General features: G+C 46.9%; 1 protein-coding gene and 1 pseudogene across 2 annotated transcripts in view; one reads left to right on the top strand and one right to left on the bottom strand.

Annotated features, from left to right (window-relative positions):
• CHST11 (carbohydrate sulfotransferase 11) overlaps positions 1-18,376 on the top strand; it is a 237,034-nt gene that overhangs the window by 22,846 nt on the left and 195,812 nt on the right. The window lies entirely within an intron of this gene.
• Positions 3,089-3,207, bottom strand: LOC118614798 (annotated as a pseudogene).

Genomic DNA, 18,376 nt, shown 5'->3' on the forward strand with positions numbered 1-18,376 from the left:
GGAGGTCCCAGTCCAGGGACATTATAGGTTGTCCATGATATGTGTCTGTGATTATTATCAGTCTAGTGGAGGATCAGACTTTAAGTAATCAAGCAGATACATATTTGATAAAAATTGTGGTGAGTTATACAGAAGAGAAGGACAGGTGTCAGGAGAGGCTGTGGCCAGGGAATCTGGTGTTGGCGGGGTGGAGGGGTGGGGTGTAGCGGTGGTGGTCACAGAAGGCTTCCTCTCCTCAGGAAGCCACCTTGGCGCTAAGATGTGGACGAGTGGCAGTTAGAAAAAGGATGGGGAGTTAAGTGGGGCCACTTTCTTTGGCAACATGGCCTGGATATCAGGAGCTCACGGACCACGGGTGCTCTCTGGGGACTTAAAATTTCAGGCCCCACCCCAGACCTTTTCTGTCAGGGTTAAGGGAAGGTACTTTTGTAGGCTGGTGGTCTAGAAATATGTGTTTTTTTTAAAGCTGCCTTTGGATATTTTCTTGCAAATTGCTGTACTAGGGTAGGGGATCTCAAAAATTCATGTGCTTATGACTCACCTAGACAGCTTGCTCCAAATGCAGATTTTGGGTGGGATTCAGCAGGTTTGAGGTGGGACTTAGGAATCCAGTTAACAAAAAAGATTCCTCAGGTGATTCTAATTCAGGGGATTCCCAGATCTCATTTTGGAAGGTTAGGTGGCTCTGAAAAATCTGAAATTGATGTCTATAACAGCAAACGATTCCAGGGGAATAAAAGGGAGTATCTAAAGGAACGTTCATATTTGTTCTTAGAACGGCATGTGTGGGGTGGGTCGGAAGGGCAGCAGCACATGACCTGGGTTTGTAGCAGCAGCCGCAGCAAGAGGACTGAGGCCACAGCAGGGAGGCCCGGGATGGCAGGTCACAAGAAGGGTCCAGAGCCATTGGGAACTCTGCCATTCCTGGCCTTCACCTCACACCAGAAAGTGGCCCCTGCACACCTAACAGCGGCCCTGACTTCAGGGTTCTCTGCACTTGTAACAGCAGTAACACGATGCAGTGTAGACCTTCTCTGCAGAAAGAAGACCGGCTTGGGCACCCCTTCCTGTTTCCATCCAGACTCCGGCGTTGGGTTGTGGGGAGCCTCGAATTCGGATCCAGAGCATCTTTAATGTTCGGTAACCACAGCGCCTTTGCGATCAGTGGGGCTTATCGGGGGCGCTTGAGCTGAAAATGGAAACAGTGGAGAAACGAAAAGATCTGACCGCAGACTTCCTGCAGGCCCACCTTCCTTCTCCCTTGGGGGCACCTCAGGTCGTAATTACTGACACGCCATTTTTAGGTGGCAGGGTGATCTAAGGTGAATCCAGTCTTTGCACAGCCCTTCTTGGTTTGACGCTAGAGCGTAAGGCGTCACGTGGCTCTGTGTGTGTGTGTGTGTGTGTGCGTGTGTGTGTGTGTGTCCGTCCATGTCCCCCGTTCCCCTCGCAGCTTTCTCTGCTTGGGCTTCAGTGTTCCCTGCGCTGTGAGTTGCCCTGTGTTGGTTCCTTCCAGCCCATGATGCTGCTAGTCATTCCTGCTTGACCTTTAGATTTTTCTCTTTAGGGAAAATGTGATCATTAAGTCTGTATTCTTGAGCAGATGTATCACAGGCAGCCTTCTTGCCTCGCTTCACAGCCATGGGAGAAAAGCGTTTCCAAGTCGGTGTGAATTTTATTTTAATAACATGGAAATGAATATTAGATGGGAGGACCACTCTGGCTTGCAGCCGTTCAGACAGGAGCCTTGAGGGTGGACCGCGGTGCGCCTCGCTCTTGGAAATGATGACTTCAGCTTTTTGGGGGTCTGGCTTTTTGCCTGTTGGCGGCGCAGCGTGACTGGACTGTGGGGTTAATTAGCCAGAGCTTGATCTTGGGCCTCACAGCCCGTGCCCGTGTGAGAGTTTGACAGGGCCAGGCCAAGTTCGTGAGCTTCGTGTTCTGGTTCCTTCCCCTGGATGGTGAGACGATCCAGAGGGTGTGTTCTGGAACTTTCCGGTCAGGCTTCACCATCACGCGTATTTCATGACCTCACGCAGGAGGCCTGATTGCCAGGGCCGCTCTGTGGGAGAAACTGAATCACGGGTTCCTGGACTCTCATAGCTGGAAAGAGATTTTAAGCAAACCAGAGGGAAAAGACCTTCTCCAGACTAGGGAGACCCCAGCTCGGGGCTTCGACCCCACTCCTGCTATAGCTGAAACAGATTTCCAATGGGGGACAGTGTTTAAAGTCAGGGTTGGGTGGGCAGCTTGCTAGCTTTCTACTTTTGTTATGCAGATAAATAAGAGTCCATCCAATTTAGCAATTCCATAGAACTAGGTTTTTATAAAGAGGAATACCTGGATAGGGTGAAGAATAAGCAAAAGCAGACTACATTTCTGGTGGGAGATATTTTAAAATCTCACTTTGCTTTTGGCGAATCCATCGGTACATGGAGAGGACCCCGTATAAATGAAGAACACAGCCGTCGGGGACTTTAGGTTCTGCCTGCCTAAAACCGGTCTTCTCTCCTCGCGACTGTCAAAAATCTTTGCTTGAAATGACCCCGTTGTTCTCAATTGTTACTAGACTCTTCGCAGTGGTGCCTCTTCCTAGGTGCATGGTACATGCTACGCTGGCCACTTTAGAAGAAATAATAACTAGTTTAATGCAGACTGCTTTGGAATTGTTCTTATTATTCTTATGTTATGGCTGAGGAAATTGGACTTGGAGAAGGAAATGTCTTCCAAGGTTACCAGTCGAACGTAGATTGCTGGTTCCTTTAGGTTTAGAATCCTGTTAAAATGCACATGCAACAGTTTGTACCCATTTTTGTAAAAAAGAAAAAAAAAAGTCAAAGGTAAGTCGACCTGGGTGGTAAGTAGAGTTACAGATAATTTTATTATACGTGTTTTCTTCTATGTATTCTTGGCATGTTTTAAACCCGGTAAAATTTTCAATAAGACACACATCTGACAACTTAATTTTCTGTGTGGACAATTCATTCATTCATTCATTCATTCATTCATTTATGCGAAGCAACCCTGGGTTGACCTCACAGATTCCAAGGACCCTGTCAGCTTACAATCCCTTATTTTTTATTTTTTATGCCTACAGCACCTGGTCTTCCTAGGTGGTCTCCCATCCAAGCACTAATGAGGCCCGATTCTGCTTAGCTTCCGAGATCAGATGGGATCGGGCTTGCTCAGGGTGACATGGCCGTAGACAATTTTTACTTTTTTAATTAAGCTACCTTGTCAGGGGCCTGAGACTTCTGTGAATGGGACTTTGCACAGAGGAAGAGTGTTTCAGGGAAGGAGGGGGAGAAAGAGGCTTGCTTTGTCCGAGGAGGCAGGTCCAGGTCTGGGCATCATAGAGAGTGAGGTTTTTACCCCATACCTAACTGCTCGCAGCTAAGCCTGTTTGTTGTTCACCGTTGTATGTCGGCGACCATAACAAAATACCACGGACTGGGCCGCTTCCATAGCAGAAATGCATTTTCTATCCGTTCTGGAGGCTAGAAGCCCGAGATCAGTGTCGGCAGGATGGTGTCTTCTGAGGCCTCTGTCCTTGCCTTGCAGATGGCTGCTCCGTTGCTGTGTCTTCACATGGCCTTCACACATCCCCAGTATCCAAATTTATGTCCAGATTTCTTCTTACAAGGACACCAGTCGGTTTGGATTAGCTCCCACCATGATGGCCTTATTTTAATTTAATCACTTCTTTAAAGGCCCTGTCTACAGATATAGTCACATTTTGTGGTACCGGGGGTTAGGATTTCAGCACATGAATTTTGGAGAGTTACAGTTCAGCCCGTAACAAACATCACTGGCTTATTTGGGCAGAGATCTGTGCCTTCAGCATGTCAAGGGCGCTGAGGGCCATTATGCTTCTCAGATAATCTATCTTGAGCATGTTCTGCCGAGAGCAAGCCTGAGACCAAATCCCATCTCACGCACATTTTTTTCAGCAAGCTGCCACAGAAACCTTCGTTGTAGCTTGTGCTTGGAGCCCGGCGACGTCCTACTTGTCTATTCTCTAGGCCGTCTGATAGCATGCTGCATGGACGTTCTCCTCACAGCAGATGAGAAAGTTCTGGGGGCAGCATTCTGTTTTCCAGTTGGAGGAGGCAGCAGAATCCTCAGGATGTGTCTGCTCACAGACCAGGTGGTGCTCCGGGCCAGAGTGTACTCAGAAAGATGCGGGTCTTGGTCTAAGAGTTTGTTGAGGAAAAGCAAACACGTGTAGCCAAACCACACATCTCGAACCTCCCTCACTTCCTCCCACACGAAACTATCTCTAATATTCATGGTGCTAAATTTCCCACCTTCTGGTGGGTATGGGAGAGAAAGATGGCGGACGTGCTGTTAGAATGCCAACGGGAGTGGGCTTCGATCGTCATCTTTCAAATAACTGCCCCTGGCAATATGCGTTTCCCACTTAGGGGCCTTAGACGTTACTTGACTGCACCTAGATTACTATGGACGTACGCTGTGTCACACAGTCAGGCCACTGTGTTTTAAGGTAAACTGCAGACAGTGTGAGAGTTTGTCAGAAAACTTCACCACATCGGTGTTTTGCCTTGAGCCCTCACTGTTCCCGGATCAAGTGATTTCCTGTCTTGAAAAGTTCAACAAAATCAAGTGAGAGATTGGATTTAATGCCGCATTTTTATTAGACGTTAAGTCTTGAAACTGTTTTTGCTGAACACCGGTCAGGGGAATTCAAGAAGTAGAAAACCGGGCTTCTCTTTTCATCCCTTGAAAAGAGAGAGGATGGATTCATCACGAGAACTGACATGTCAAAAAAAAAAAAATGGTTTAGTGTGATGGGTCTGAAGAAACAGCATTTAGATCTCGGGAGTGTATATGTTTTCGAACTGTTTCCAAAATTCCAGAGTAAGACTTGAGAAATAATAAAATATTGACCACAGTTCAAAGAGAAAAACACAGGGCGATCTTCGGGGAAGCCTGCCATTTTGCTTATATTCCGCTCCGTTCTCTAACGTGTTGTGAGCCGAGCCCCTCCTGTGAACCCCACACTGTGCTGGACATCAGAGGAACTCTCTGACTTTTTTGATCTCTGTCTTTGCATTGAGCCTAGTGGACACAGTATATTTAATCACTGACTTGTTTATCCAACAGATATTTCTGAGAGCCTGTCATGCTTACGCATGGTTCTAAGCTCTCTACCAGTGATCTCTCACTGGGTACATTTTAAATGAATATCCTGTTAGATTTCCCCCTGATGTCTTCCTTCATGACCACCAGAGAGGATTGGCAGCCCATCACGCCTACTTTATTCCATCCAGACTTTTCCGAGAATGGCCTAGGGTAGGATGGACAGGAGAATTTAGCAAGAGCCTGTAAGTAAAATCCACATAATGAAGAGTTGTTCCCCACCCACCATGATCTTTTCTTTCCATAGCAGTCTGAATGAGATCTTTAAAAATAAAACTCAGTTTACCTCAGTCCACTCCTTAATACTCTGGAGCTTCCCAGAGTGCGCTTGGGCTGAACTTTTTCACCAGGTCCACAAGGCTCTTTAAGACCCAGGCCTTGCCCACCTTTCCGATCATCTCCTACTACCCGTCACCTCACTTGCTGTGGTCCAGACATGTGGGTCTTCTTTCTGTCTCAATAACTGCCTCAGGGCCTTTGCACTTGCTGGTCCCCCTACCTGGAATGCCGTTCTTGAAGACTGCCTGATTTTCATCAATCTGACCTTCTGTCGTAAAGAATTCCCCCTTACCGCACCATCCTCTTTTATTTTCTTCACATCACGTTTGACTCCCTGAAATCAGCTGCTTTCTTCTTTTTCTTTGGCATCACCTGCTTTCCTCAATCAGAATAGAGGCCGCCTGAAGGCAGAGCCTTTGTCTGTTCGTTCTCTCTGTGTATTTCTGGCACAATCCCAGTGCCTGCTCCAAAGTAAGAACTCCGTAAATATTATTGTTGACTCACTGAATAAATAAATCTCACTTAATGCCTTTTGGAAGCTGTGAGTCAAGAATGGGATTCATTTTTAAAATTATGCTTTTGGCTGTTGAATTCTGTTTCTAGAACAAGACTCGGCTTGGAGATACCACCGTGGAGCATGCCATCAGTTGAGCTGATCTGATTAAGGTTTTATTAACACGAATCCAGGATGTAACGGAGAAAAATTTCAAGTTGAAATCATATGCACACTTACCTGTAGCTCTCTTACTGGCTTTCAGCCAAGTGAGATTTCCTTGACCAAAGAAACAGAAAGTGAAACAAGACAGTAATCGGAATGATATGTTAGGGCTCAGGGGTTTTCTAGAAATGGATGTAGACTCAATCTTTCACATTCCTACAACCCAGGGTGTGTGTGTGTGTGTGTGTGTGTGTGTGTGTGTGTGTGTGTGTGTCACGGGGTGTGTGAAGGGCATTGCCTTTGGTCTGGGTGTTGACTTCAGAGCTGCTGTCTAGCAATATGACAAGATCTTTATTGCTTTCTCTCCCGATGATGGATATAGAACAGAACATTTTTGCCTGGGACTGGGAAGGTCTTGGGCTACTCAATCAGTTCTTTAATAGACACAGGTGTTTTCAAGTGCTTCAGTGGTTCAGCGCATCAGCAGATATTTGCTGAGCACCTATTAGGTGTGAGGTGCTGGGAGACACCGATCAATAAAACAGACATGCTAACTTGTAATCAAGTAGCTTTGAAGAGATGTCCTACGTGAGAGAGGTGGAAGTAACATGTGCCAAATGCTTCATAATTGGTAAGGTGTTATCGATTGTGTGGGAGATGTACTAGGAAAGCTGGCTTTGGGTCGGCAATGGAGGGGCGATTTGATGGCCCGAGCGTGCGAGGGGCCAGCAACGCTTCCCTTTCTCTGTCCTTTCTCTTCTCTGGACTCTGGCTCAGGCTAGTGTTAGCAGTGACTCACCTTTGTCAGAAGGGAAGGACAAGAGTGTCTTGTATGTAGAGAGACATGTTTAAGGTCTGTGGGGGGGCAGTTCCTCCTGAAGCATTTAATAAATTGGTGGGATGATCCCTGGGGGTTGTGTGTATACAGAACCGAACTCTTTGTGATTCTTGACCCATCCATTGCATCAGGACTTAGGGCTGCCGATGGGTGGATAGAATTGGCCCATCTCCCCAAATCTCCAACAGCATCCCCTCTGAAGGGATGCCGTACAGATGAAGAATAGGGCCTGCCCCACACGCCGTCACTGCCTTGGCGCCCCACATTAATGTTCCTTCTCACTGCTCTTATTCGAGTGGCTCAGTGATAACATCTCAGAAATGACAAATAGGGGCTCCACTTCTGAGGATGTGGTGAGTTGGAGGCTCTTTTCCAGGCGACGGATTTTGTCTCGAAGCGTTAAAATAGAATCTGTTCTAAGTCAATACTTCTTTTCAAGTTAACTTCTCAAAACTCCTCCAATTCACCAGGAGTTCCACCACTTCTCAGAGCAATTTCGTAGGTCATACTAGTTTTGTAAGTCACCTTGAATTCAGAATAATAGGAGTAGGAAGCTAGCTGATTGACTTAGAGGCATTTAGAATTCATTTTTCAAAACAAACACTGCAAGTTTTTTTTTCTGTGCGTGTTTGTAGAGATTTTTTTAAAAAGAAAAAATTCTTTTTTCTTTTTAAAAAAATCTGGTTAAAAAAATACATAACCTAAAATTTATCATTTTAACCATTTTAAGGTATACTTAACAGTAATGTTAAATATATTCATGTTGTTGTGAAACAGATCTCCAGAACTCTTTTTAGCTTGCAAACTGTCTTTGTCAAATGACAATCCCCCATATCCCCGAACTCCCAGCCCCAAATGACCACCACTCCACTTTCTGATTCTATGACTCTGACTACTTAATTCTTAAACATCTCATAAAATGGAATCACGGGGTATTTGTCTTTTTCTGACTTGCTCATTTCACGTAGCATAATGTCCTCAAGGTTCATCCAGGTTGTAGTATGTGTCAGAATTCCTTTCCTTTTTAAGGCTGAATAACATTTCCTTGTAGTGTGCCTAACGCACTTTCTTTAACCATTCGCCTATTGATGGATGACACATGGGTTGCTCTTGGCTATCGTGAACAGTGGTGTGATGAGCATGCATATGCAAATAGCTCTCCGAGATACTGCTTTCAGTTCTTTTGGCTGTATACCCGGAAGTGGAATTGCTAGATCATATGGTAATTCTATTTTTAATTTTTTGGGGAGCCTCCATACTGTTTTCCGTAGCAGCTGCACCATTTTACATTCCTACCAATAGTGCATAAGGGTTCCAATTTCTCCACATCCTTGCCAATACTTGTTATTTTCTTTTTTTTTGATTGTATACCCATCATCATGGGTATAAGGTGGTATCTCATTATAGTTAAACAATGTATTTTCATTACTTTTTACTTCATGTTTCATAATCAATACCTAAATTGTACTCAACATAAAATGTAATCATACAGTATAATCAGTACACTAATAAAACCTAGTAGCTACTGTTTATTGAGTATTTATTAAGTTTTCTAAGCAACGTGCATGACTCAATTTTTGCCTCAACTCTGTGAGGAAAGTTCCATTTTGTACCCCACTTTACAGGAAATTGAGGGCTGGCGAATTTAAGTAACTCAGCCAAGGTCACCTAGTCAAAGGTCTGGATGTGGATTTGAACCCAGCTGTCTGGCTTCCAGGGAATCCTCTGCCTCACTGTTTCTAATTAACTGACCTATGTAAAATTCATATCCCGAGCTGACCCATGTCAAGAGAGGTATAGTAGATACCGAGATCCTTCTCTGAGTTTCTTGGTGGGCTCAGGAGCTGAAGATTCTGGAATGAGGTTCATGCCTCCGTCATCACTGAAGCCTCATGTAGCAGTCTGAAGCCAGGACACCGTAAACAGTGGTCAACTCTCTTTAAGTCTATGGCTTGTAAAGGACTCTTTTTTGCTTTGAATTCCCATAACTCTTGAGTAAATAATAGAGAAAGTGAGGAAAAAGACTCCTAATTTTGAACATCTCTTTCTTGACGGTATTTCAATTCCTGAATTTGGTTTCTATTCCGTGTGTGTGTATGGGGGTTGGGGCGGTGTTGAACAAATTTCTTGCATTAGAGGGTTCATTCTCAGATCCCTCAGATTTCCCGGAAAACCATGGAAGCACTGGAATGCCTATCAAATCAACAATAAATGTCAAATATTTGGTTTAATTTTTGCTAATCTTTATTTAATTTTATTTTTTGATTAGGCTTAATATTAGTCCGGTTCCCCACAGGTGCTATCAAAGTGACACTGGCCATAATTCTTCATATCAGTTCCAATGTTTATTTTGGATTATTGTATTAACAAATGCTTCAGATTACATTAGGAAAAATATGTTATGTTATTTAAACTCCAGGGAGCAGTTTCACACTCACATCTGCTAAGTCCTATCAGTAAATAATGGCACAGGGCCATTTTAACAGGGCCTATTAAACCCGCAGGGCCACTCCTCACTCTTCGATATGCTTTATCGACATTTTTCTTGTTTTGGCACCATAAAATGAAGTCTCCATTAAGAACCCAACTCACGGACTAATCCCCTAGAACTTTTCCTTTTTAAACAAGACAAATTTGAAAACATGATGCTGCTTCCTGTCACAAAATCCTAGACAGAGTTTAAAGGGCGAGTTTGGTGGCGTGTCCTGAGTCTCACTGAGGGGGAGTCTGAAAGGATTTGTCGTTGGTACTGGAGGGGCTGCCGAGAGGTCTGCTTATCTCCCTCTGGGCTCAGACCTACCGCTGTGGTTATGCTTGTGGGTAATTTAGCCACCTTCTAACTGTATGACACTTGGAGCCCTCATCTACGACTTGCGAATGAGAGAATACCTGCCTCACGGGGCCTCTGCAAAGATTTTCAGACAAGCCGAGGTACATCACGGACCTGGCAAAATATGATTGTCATTCCAAAGGATAGTTACTTTTATTATCACTTGTTAGGGGCTGAATCGTGACCCCCTCCAAATTTACATGTTGAAGCCCTAACCTTCCCATCCTCGGAGTGTGACTATATTTGGAGAAAGGGTCTTTAAAGAAGTGATTAAGTTAAAACGAGGTCATGTGAGTGGGCCCTGATCCATCCAGTCTGCTGTCTTTGTAGGAGGGCATTTAGACCCACAAAGAGACACCAGGGTTGCACGCTCACAGAGGAGAGACCCTATGAGGACCTAGGGAGAAAGTGGCCATCTGCAGGCCAAGGAGCGAGGCCTCCGAAGAGATCAACCCTGCTGACACCTGGATCTCAGGCTTCCAGCCTCCAGAACCGTGAGACGATAAATTCTGTTGCTGGAAGCCGCCCAGTCTGTGGTTTTGTTATGGCAGCTCTAGCAAACTCATACACTGTTTAATTTCTTTGATGTTTCCGCAACTTCTTGAGTACTTTGTGTGTAGGAAAAAAAAGTTCACATCCCACTTTCGCTACAAATAGTTTCCTTGGAGGTTTCTTTTTCAGTTGTCTTCTGGGTTTTAATATAAGAGTCTCTCGGCCTTCACTAACCTTTCCTACGGTTTCTGTTTTCTGTCTTCTTTCTCCCACTCTTTCTGAGGACCCCTGGACTGTTGTGCCACTGTGGGACATCTTCCAGGGCCATCTTCCTGTCCCCTACCTTGTTAGATCCTACGGCAGGGCTGCTGGGCCTCACCTTTCATCTTGAACTATCTTTGAGAGTGGCATCTCCTCTCCCTGTGCATGGGTCAGATGTAAGCATATTCACTTTCCTAAGCATTTATTTTCAAGGCTGTACTGCCAACCATTACCAGGAAACGGGCAGATGGAATGGGAAGTGACTAGATTTCAGGGGAATCTTCAACAGCCAGGGGGGGCTCAACTGCAACCCAGTAACAAGCCAGAAGGGCAAAGGGATGTGCACATGAAGGGTGGGGGTGGTGGCAACGCCTCGCGACCTGAATAACCTGTGGGGTTCACAGGAGGGCCAAGCCTTCAAAGATGCTTTTATCGGCAACTTCCCCAAGAGACCCTTTTCATTGAAGATTGCAGCAACTTTCGCTTCGGGGTCGTCTGACTTGTCAGAGAGGGGTCTCGGTTATTTGTGCAGCTCTTCGTGATTTCCTAGAGAGCCCGTTCACGTGGGCGTGGGGAGATGGATTCAGTTCAAAGAGCTGAGATACTTTAGTTAGCTATTGTTTTTAGTAGTCTTTTGCAGCCGATAACATTGTTAAGGGTTTTTTTTCGGGGGGGGGGGGTTTAAAGGAAACTTTTAATATAATAGTTTTTTAGGTGGTCGGAGGGAAAAGTTATTTTTGTTTATATTCTTTCCTGCAGTAAAGAGAGAGAGAGAGGGAGGAAGGCAGAATTCAGTTTTGAATTTCTTCTCACTGTTTTCCTTGGTCTTTTAGCCCCTCTCAGTGTGGCCACCAGTCCCCTGCTCTGCCACCTGCAGTGGCTGGCTCACTGTTGCCGGTCCTGGTCCTCTTTCTCCCAGGGCTAGTTTACTTTAGCTCTCCTCGTCTGGACCATGGTTCTTGTTTTTCAATTTCATAGATCTCGAAGAATAGAGTAGGGACTCAGCAAATACTTATCATTTGGTCTTTTTTTTGGGGGGGGGGAGGAAGGGATGTTAGGTTTTTCTTCCTTTTCTTAGGAGCTGTTGAGAAGCAGGAGATTAGTTTATATTTATCTCTCTGGGCCCAGGCTTTCTGTAGAGGTCAACGGGAGTGGGGATGGGGGGTGAGGGGTGGGGTGGGTGTCTTTGGGCCTGGATCAGAGTTGAGGTGAGGCCCGTGGCCAGCCAGCCATTGGAGCCCCAACAGTTGAGAGAGAAATACTTGTTATCCTACTTCCGGTCCCCTGCCTGGATGGGGTGGGGAGGGATGAAGTAGGGACCCCAAGTCCAGGTGCCTGAGCTATTCTTTGGCTGCCCCCCTGAGCTGGGAGCAGCAATTGATGATTAACTTTCTGCAGTTCTGGGCCACACTCTGCACTTTTTAACCTTGGCTTCTGTAAGAAAACGTCCAGGGGAAGCCATGGAGAAAACGTGCCCTGACAAACAGACACAGATCTATCCTGGTGGGCTGTGAGAACCTGTGAGTATAAAGAGGCCATTATTATGTAAATCAAGGAGACACAAGTCTGGACAGCAGGTAGCTCAACTTTGGAGAATTCAGCCTCCCCCCCCCCCCAAAAAAAAAGAAAAAGAAAAAGAAAAAGAAAAAAAGGCAGGAAGGGGAATTATCAAAGATGGGGTGGGTTCTCTGGGGCCTCAGACCGCCTCCTGTTCTGCTTAGGTCCTGGGTGCCACCTCCTCTCATTTTTTTCTCCCCCGACCCTTGCCGTCTTCTGTTGTCCCCTCTCCCCTTCGCCCATGGCCACAGGGCTGCCACCCTAGAGTCTAGGGTGTTCTGAGCCCTGTGCACCCCGCACAGCCAGCCCAGGGCCTGGCTGTGTCACTGAATCAGACTCATACAGCTTTGGAGCATTCAGTTGTGAACTTTTAATCCCACAGGCCAGGTGACCCAGAAGCGCTCTCTGTTTTTCCCTGTAGCTGTCTTTTGAGATACATTTGCCAGGCCTTGTTAATGGTTTTTTTTTTTTTTTTTTTCTGCTGTGATTCATTAGATTAGCGGCTCAGTTCTTGGCCTCTCCCCTCCTTGGGAGGAGTTCTTGCTTCGTCTCCATAAAATGCTGCTGTCGGGGCTTTTCCTGGTTTATTACTTTGCATTAATACCTGGCAGCTTAGATCTGAGCTCTCCTTTTATTTCCTTAATGTACACTATTGCCTCCCCTTCAGAGGGCCTGGGGCTTGCTGAGGGTGCGTTGAGCTCTCATTTTTCATGTTGGGAGGTTAAGAGTTTGCATTTGTCAGTCCCAGCCTAGTGATAAGCGGCACAGAGATTTTTAAATGGTCTGTTTTAAGCTACGCGACTAGGCAGGGGCCAAATGAACCAAGGATGCTAGAAATGAACAGGAAAGGAAGAAGACAAATGAACTTCTGACGTCTACTGCCCCTTGGTGTCTTACTGATACACGGCGTTTGTTTTTAGCTTGGTGTTTGTGAAGCAGGTAGAAAGGACTCCTTGAGCTAATAAAAAAGCATTCGATAGAAAGGAATGCAGGAACGAAGTGCTCTGATGATTGTGATGCTGAATCTATTGACATTCCACATATACTTCCCCTCCAAAGCCTGTCTTAGTAGAGGGATTACCAGCCCCTCCCATTGGGGATTTTGATTGGATGACAAAGCCATCAGTCAGTTTTGCCCTGGGTTTGTGTGCGGCTCATTGACAGGGTCTTAGCCTGAGTGCATCTGATTCTCCAAAAGAAGTAAGGAAGGAGAGTTGGAATTCAATGAATGCAGCAGGCTGGTGGATTTGTCTGGTGACTTCGGAGAATAACGTAGGAGGAGGTTCCTCGGGTTCTGACCTCCGGAGGGTCCCGGCTGGGAAGGTAGGTTTGATCGAGGGGATTGATTCCATCCCTAGTGCAGGGCTGGCATTTAGTGCAAACAGAGCCTGCCGTGAAGGACACTTCATTACCCTCCGAGTCCTTGAGGATCGGAGGGGCTCTGAGTTTCTCAGACTTAGAGATAGGAATAAAAGTGAAACCCCTTTTTAGAGCATTCCAGAATCCAGATCTCAGTCTGGAGGCAGAGGAGAAAGATGCTTGAGATACTACTCCCCTCTCTGCATTCACAGCTGGGTCATGAGCCCAGTTATGTCTTTTGCAGCTTTTGTGCCCCAGTCAGGGGTCCCCAACTCCCCAGGCCATGGACTGGTACTGGTCCCTGGCCTGTTAGGATCTGGGCCACACAGCAGGAGGTGAGTGGTGGGCCAGCGAGCAAAGCCTCATCTGTGTTTGCAGCCACTCCCAGCCACGCCTCAGCTCCGCCTCAGATCATCAGGCATTAGATTCTCATGGGAGCACTGGTCCCTGGTGCCAAAAAGGTTGGGGACTGCTACCCTTGATTGTAAAGCCTTCTGCTTGGACATTACCGAGGAGGGAGAGGTGTTAGAATATGCCCTGGGTGGACACATGATTGGGCCCCTGGATCCAGGAAGTAACAAGAGAGTTAATGCTGGTAAAGAGTTCAGCCCAGGGCCTGGCTCTGTAAAGTCAGCCTGGAGAAAATGAACTTGTGAGTTATGATCTGCGTGCACCAAGTCCCTTCAGGTGCCCCCAGAAACTGGATGAAGGAACCAGCCTCCCACTAGGAACGCGATGGAGCCTAGAGCGTTCGCAGAAGGTTGTTGGCGAGATTTTAAGTGCTTTCTAACAAAACCTGGTGTCAGTCACTGTGGAAATTCTAAATCAAACACATGGCTGATTTTAGGGGAAGGCACAGTTTGGGACAAACACCTGACCTTTCCCTCTCTTCCCCTGACGGCACATGGGCAGGACAGACACTCCTAGCTCGGCTCATCCATGACCTCAGCTGCTCTTCCCTTAGGCCTTGTAAGTGCTGGGCCGTTAGAACTCACTGGTTTGGCCAGGTAATTCATTTAACGGAAGTGCACCCTTTTTGGAGTACCTGTTGGTTGCAGTGGGGCCAAAAAAAAAAAAATAATAAAATAATAACCCCTCCCTTTCCCCCAAACAGAGCTCAGGTCTTCACCCCCAGACTGCTAGTAATTTAATTGGATGGAGATGACATGATTTGTGAGTGACGATTTATTTCCATCCCCTCTGCAATCGTCTTTTATCTTTTTAGCCCCGCCCCTGCATGCCCGAAACAATTAAGGTGTGAGCCAGCTGGGAGACAGCGCCGGGTGCTAAATTGGGTAGTTGGCAGGCATTGTGCAGTTCCGACTATCAAGTGCGAAATGAGTTAGACAAGGAGGAGGCTGATGTGCAGAGCTGGCGGGGAAGGGTTCCTGCAAGAAGCACAGGAATGGAAAGGAATAAAACTTTTGTTAGAATCTCATCACTCCTGAGGGCCAGAACGCAGGAGGGGCAAATGCAGAAGGAGCTCCTTAGGTAGAGTCAGCAAGATAAGTGTCTTATTGGCATTTCTCAAACTGGATTGAGCAGATCTGGGCCGGGCCTAGGATTCTACCTTTCTATCAAGCTCCAGAGTGATGCCGATGCTGCGGGTCTGCAGACCACCCTTGCATAGCGTGGTCTTAGATAATATTCAGAATAGGTATTCATCTGTAGATCTAGTTAATGTAATTAAAGATGTTAGTTACAAGGAGAAGAAACTATTGGCACATGGGATTTATACGCCTCCCTAAACATTCTCAGGGTGGCGCATGGCATTGTATGGCCGGCATTAGATGCTACCTGTATCACTTCCTAGGTGTGTGACTCTCGTGTCTTAGTCCACTTGGGCTGCTATAACAAAATATGGACAAAATATAGCTTATAAAATATAACTTATAACAAAATATAGCTTATAAACAGCATAAATTGATTTCTCAGAGCCTGGAGGCTGGAAGTTGGGGGGCAGGGCGGTTGGGTGAGGACCCTCCTCCTGGTTCATAGCTGATGCTTTCTCTCTGCGCCCTCATGTGTTGGAAGGGGCTGGGGATCTGTCTGGAGCCTCAGTTTTCTCTCTGTAAGACAGAGGCAGCCCTCCCTGGTGGAGATGAGCGAGCTGATGCGGGAAAAGTGCCTTGCATGTTGGATGCACCTAGCAAATGTCAACGTTTCTTCCTGGCTCTTCAGGGAACCTCCAGCGATGCGTCTGCTCCCATCTGGAAACTGGTTCCAGTGCTCTGGCTATCCTTCTTGGGGGTATTGTGTACCCCCAGGGCAGTATCCTCTAATCACCGTCTTGCAAGAGAGTTGGTGGCTGTGAAGGAACTGCTCCCCGCGGCCTCTCGAGGTTTTACAGCTGTAGAAAAGTTGGAAAAGTGCATGTCTTTTTCACTTCGCAGGACTGCAGTCGGCTGGAGCAGCCGCACCCGCCTCCGCTGAGCTGTGTTGATGGAATGAGTGGCAGATTTCGGCACCAGTGGCACGTGCACTCAGGAGAGTCGGACATCTCAGGGCCGCCTTCAGTCCTGCTGAGTGCCATTGCCGCGGATGTCACCTCGATATCCACAAAGCACCTGCCGGGGGCGGCCGCGCGGTTCGTGCCGCTCGGATCTCAGCTCATGGCAGCCCGAGGTCGCAGTGTGATTTGGTTTTCTTTAGTCAGCTGTCAGTAACACCGCTGAGTGGGGAGGAGGCCTGAGCCACCTACAAAGAGAGCGAAATCTTAGAATCTAGGGCCCTTGGTACCTTCTGGTCTAGTGCTTCGGAAAAGCCAGGTCGCGGATGAGGTACTTTAGGATATCTTGGAAAAGCAGATTCTGGGCCTTACTTGGGGGTTCCTAGTAGCTCCGGATGGTTGGGTAGGGCACGCCTTAATCCGTATTTTTAAAACCACTCCCAAGCGATTCTTGTATGCCGTGAGCTTCCAGCATTTCTGGAGCTGGCGCCGGATGCCAAAGTGCACATGTGTGATCCGCCCAGCTTCACAGAGCAGTCAGTGACAGACGTAGAGCCATACCCAGCCTTCGGAACTTAGAAATTCTTTTTTGGGCTGACAGCCCCTCAGAGACAAACCTCTGTAATTTTTGCTTACAAACCTTTGATTCATGCCAGCAATTCGGCTCAGCGGAACGTGGTCTCCTCTAAACCAGTGGTCCTCAGCTGGGGGCCAGGGGACATTGGGCAACTGCTGGAGATATTTTTTGTCATGACTTGGGGAGGAAGGGGAGGTGCTACTGGCATCTAATGGGTAGAGACCAGGGGTCCTGCTAAATGTACTACAGTGCACAAGACAGCCCTCACAGCAAAAACGATCGAGTCCAAAATGTCAGTACCGCTGAGGTGAGAAACCCCGGTCTAGCCCGGTGCTTCCCAGACTTAGCTGCACTTGGCCATGTTTTAGCAGGTCTGGGGCGCGGCCTGGGATCCTGCATTTCTAACAAGCTCCTGGCTGACGCCGATGCTCTCCTTCTGGGGATCACACTTCACACAGCACGTTTTGGGGTGACCCTGGCGTGGATTGGAATCATAACTCTATTACTTAATTAGCTGTGTGACCTTGGGCAAGTTAACTTAACCTTCCAGTTCCTCCATCTGTGCAATGGGGAGGATAACGTTACGTGGGGATCCAATGAGATAATATTTGTAAAGAGCTTAGTGGGGTTCTTGCCCTTGGCGAGCAGTCAATAAATGTAGCTGTTATTTTCATTCCCATTATTATTATTTGCTTAGCTCTTCCGTTCTGTTTCTGTAATGTTTCATTTACCTTCTTTGTGCCTCATGTTTTGCTAAAATAGGGTTAGTTGGGAGGCAGTCTCTGTAATGGTGAATTGTAAAGTTAACTGGTGTTATTTTCACTCATAAGTCACCCCACCCTGTGGCACTGGGTGGGGACTGAGGCTGGAACAGGAGCCGAAAGGTCAGCTGTGTTCATCACATCCCTGAAACACAGCAGTCATACTGCACGCAGTCACCGAAAGTGACTACGGAAAGGATGTCCCGAAAACGAGGTGCCCGTTTCCTGGGTTTTCACTCTAATAACAAGTTTATGGATAATAGAGAAGCGTGACAAGTAAACATGGATATCCAATTTGACCAGCATTCAGAAATATTTGATATCTAGCGGAGGGGTATTTCAGAGCAGGTCCAAAGCCCAGCATTGCCTTGTGTTAGCCATGTGACCTGGGAATCATTTAACATCTCAAAGCCTCAGTTTCCTCATCTCTAAAATGGTAGAAAAATGGTACCTACTTCTAGAGTTGAAGTGAGGCTGACGTGAGATGAAGCATGTATATTACTTGCTGACTATGGACCGGTATCGTTCTAGGCCTCCAATTTGAGGTCGTCGCTAGGAAGCCTGTCTTCAAGGGTTAGTGCATTAGAATTATGTGGAAAACTTATTACGAACAAAGCTTCTAAGGCCTCCCTGGGGTAGTCGAATTCACTAGGTCCAGGCTGAGGCTCAGGAATCAGCATTTCAAATAAGCACCCCAGGGCATACTGGGATTGGTGTGCCAGTGCTAATAAGTCCTAGTGCTAAGGTTAGGGAGGTCGCCTTTGGTACCGTGGTGTCCAGCAGAGATGGAAACCCGGCCGGGCGGAAGGGTAAAAGGACACAGTAAGTCCTGAGCACTGTTCTGACAGATCTTTTATTTTGGCAGAGGCTTATGCTTTCTTTGCCAAGCCATCCTTCATTACTTAGAAAGAGGAGGGGAGAAGGGACATATATACAGCTGGCTGTCAGAACAGTTGACCTCCAGGTGGGACAACCTCGGAGCCAGGTTTAAGCAACCTGGAAGCCAGAAGTGGAGGTGAGAGCAGAGGCAGGTGCTAGAGGCATTTCTGCAGATTTCCTGGTAAATGTGAAAACTCAAGACTGTCAAGCTGTCAAGCCGGAAGGCTTTGCAGGGGGTGAATGTGGGGAGGAAGTCAGGTGCAGAGGAAGCCTCCC

This window comes from Rousettus aegyptiacus, unplaced genomic scaffold (assembly GCF_014176215.1).
Source record: "Rousettus aegyptiacus isolate mRouAeg1 unplaced genomic scaffold, mRouAeg1.p scaffold_m13_p_2, whole genome shotgun sequence".
NCBI classification, from domain to species: Eukaryota; Metazoa; Chordata; class Mammalia; order Chiroptera; family Pteropodidae; genus Rousettus; species Rousettus aegyptiacus.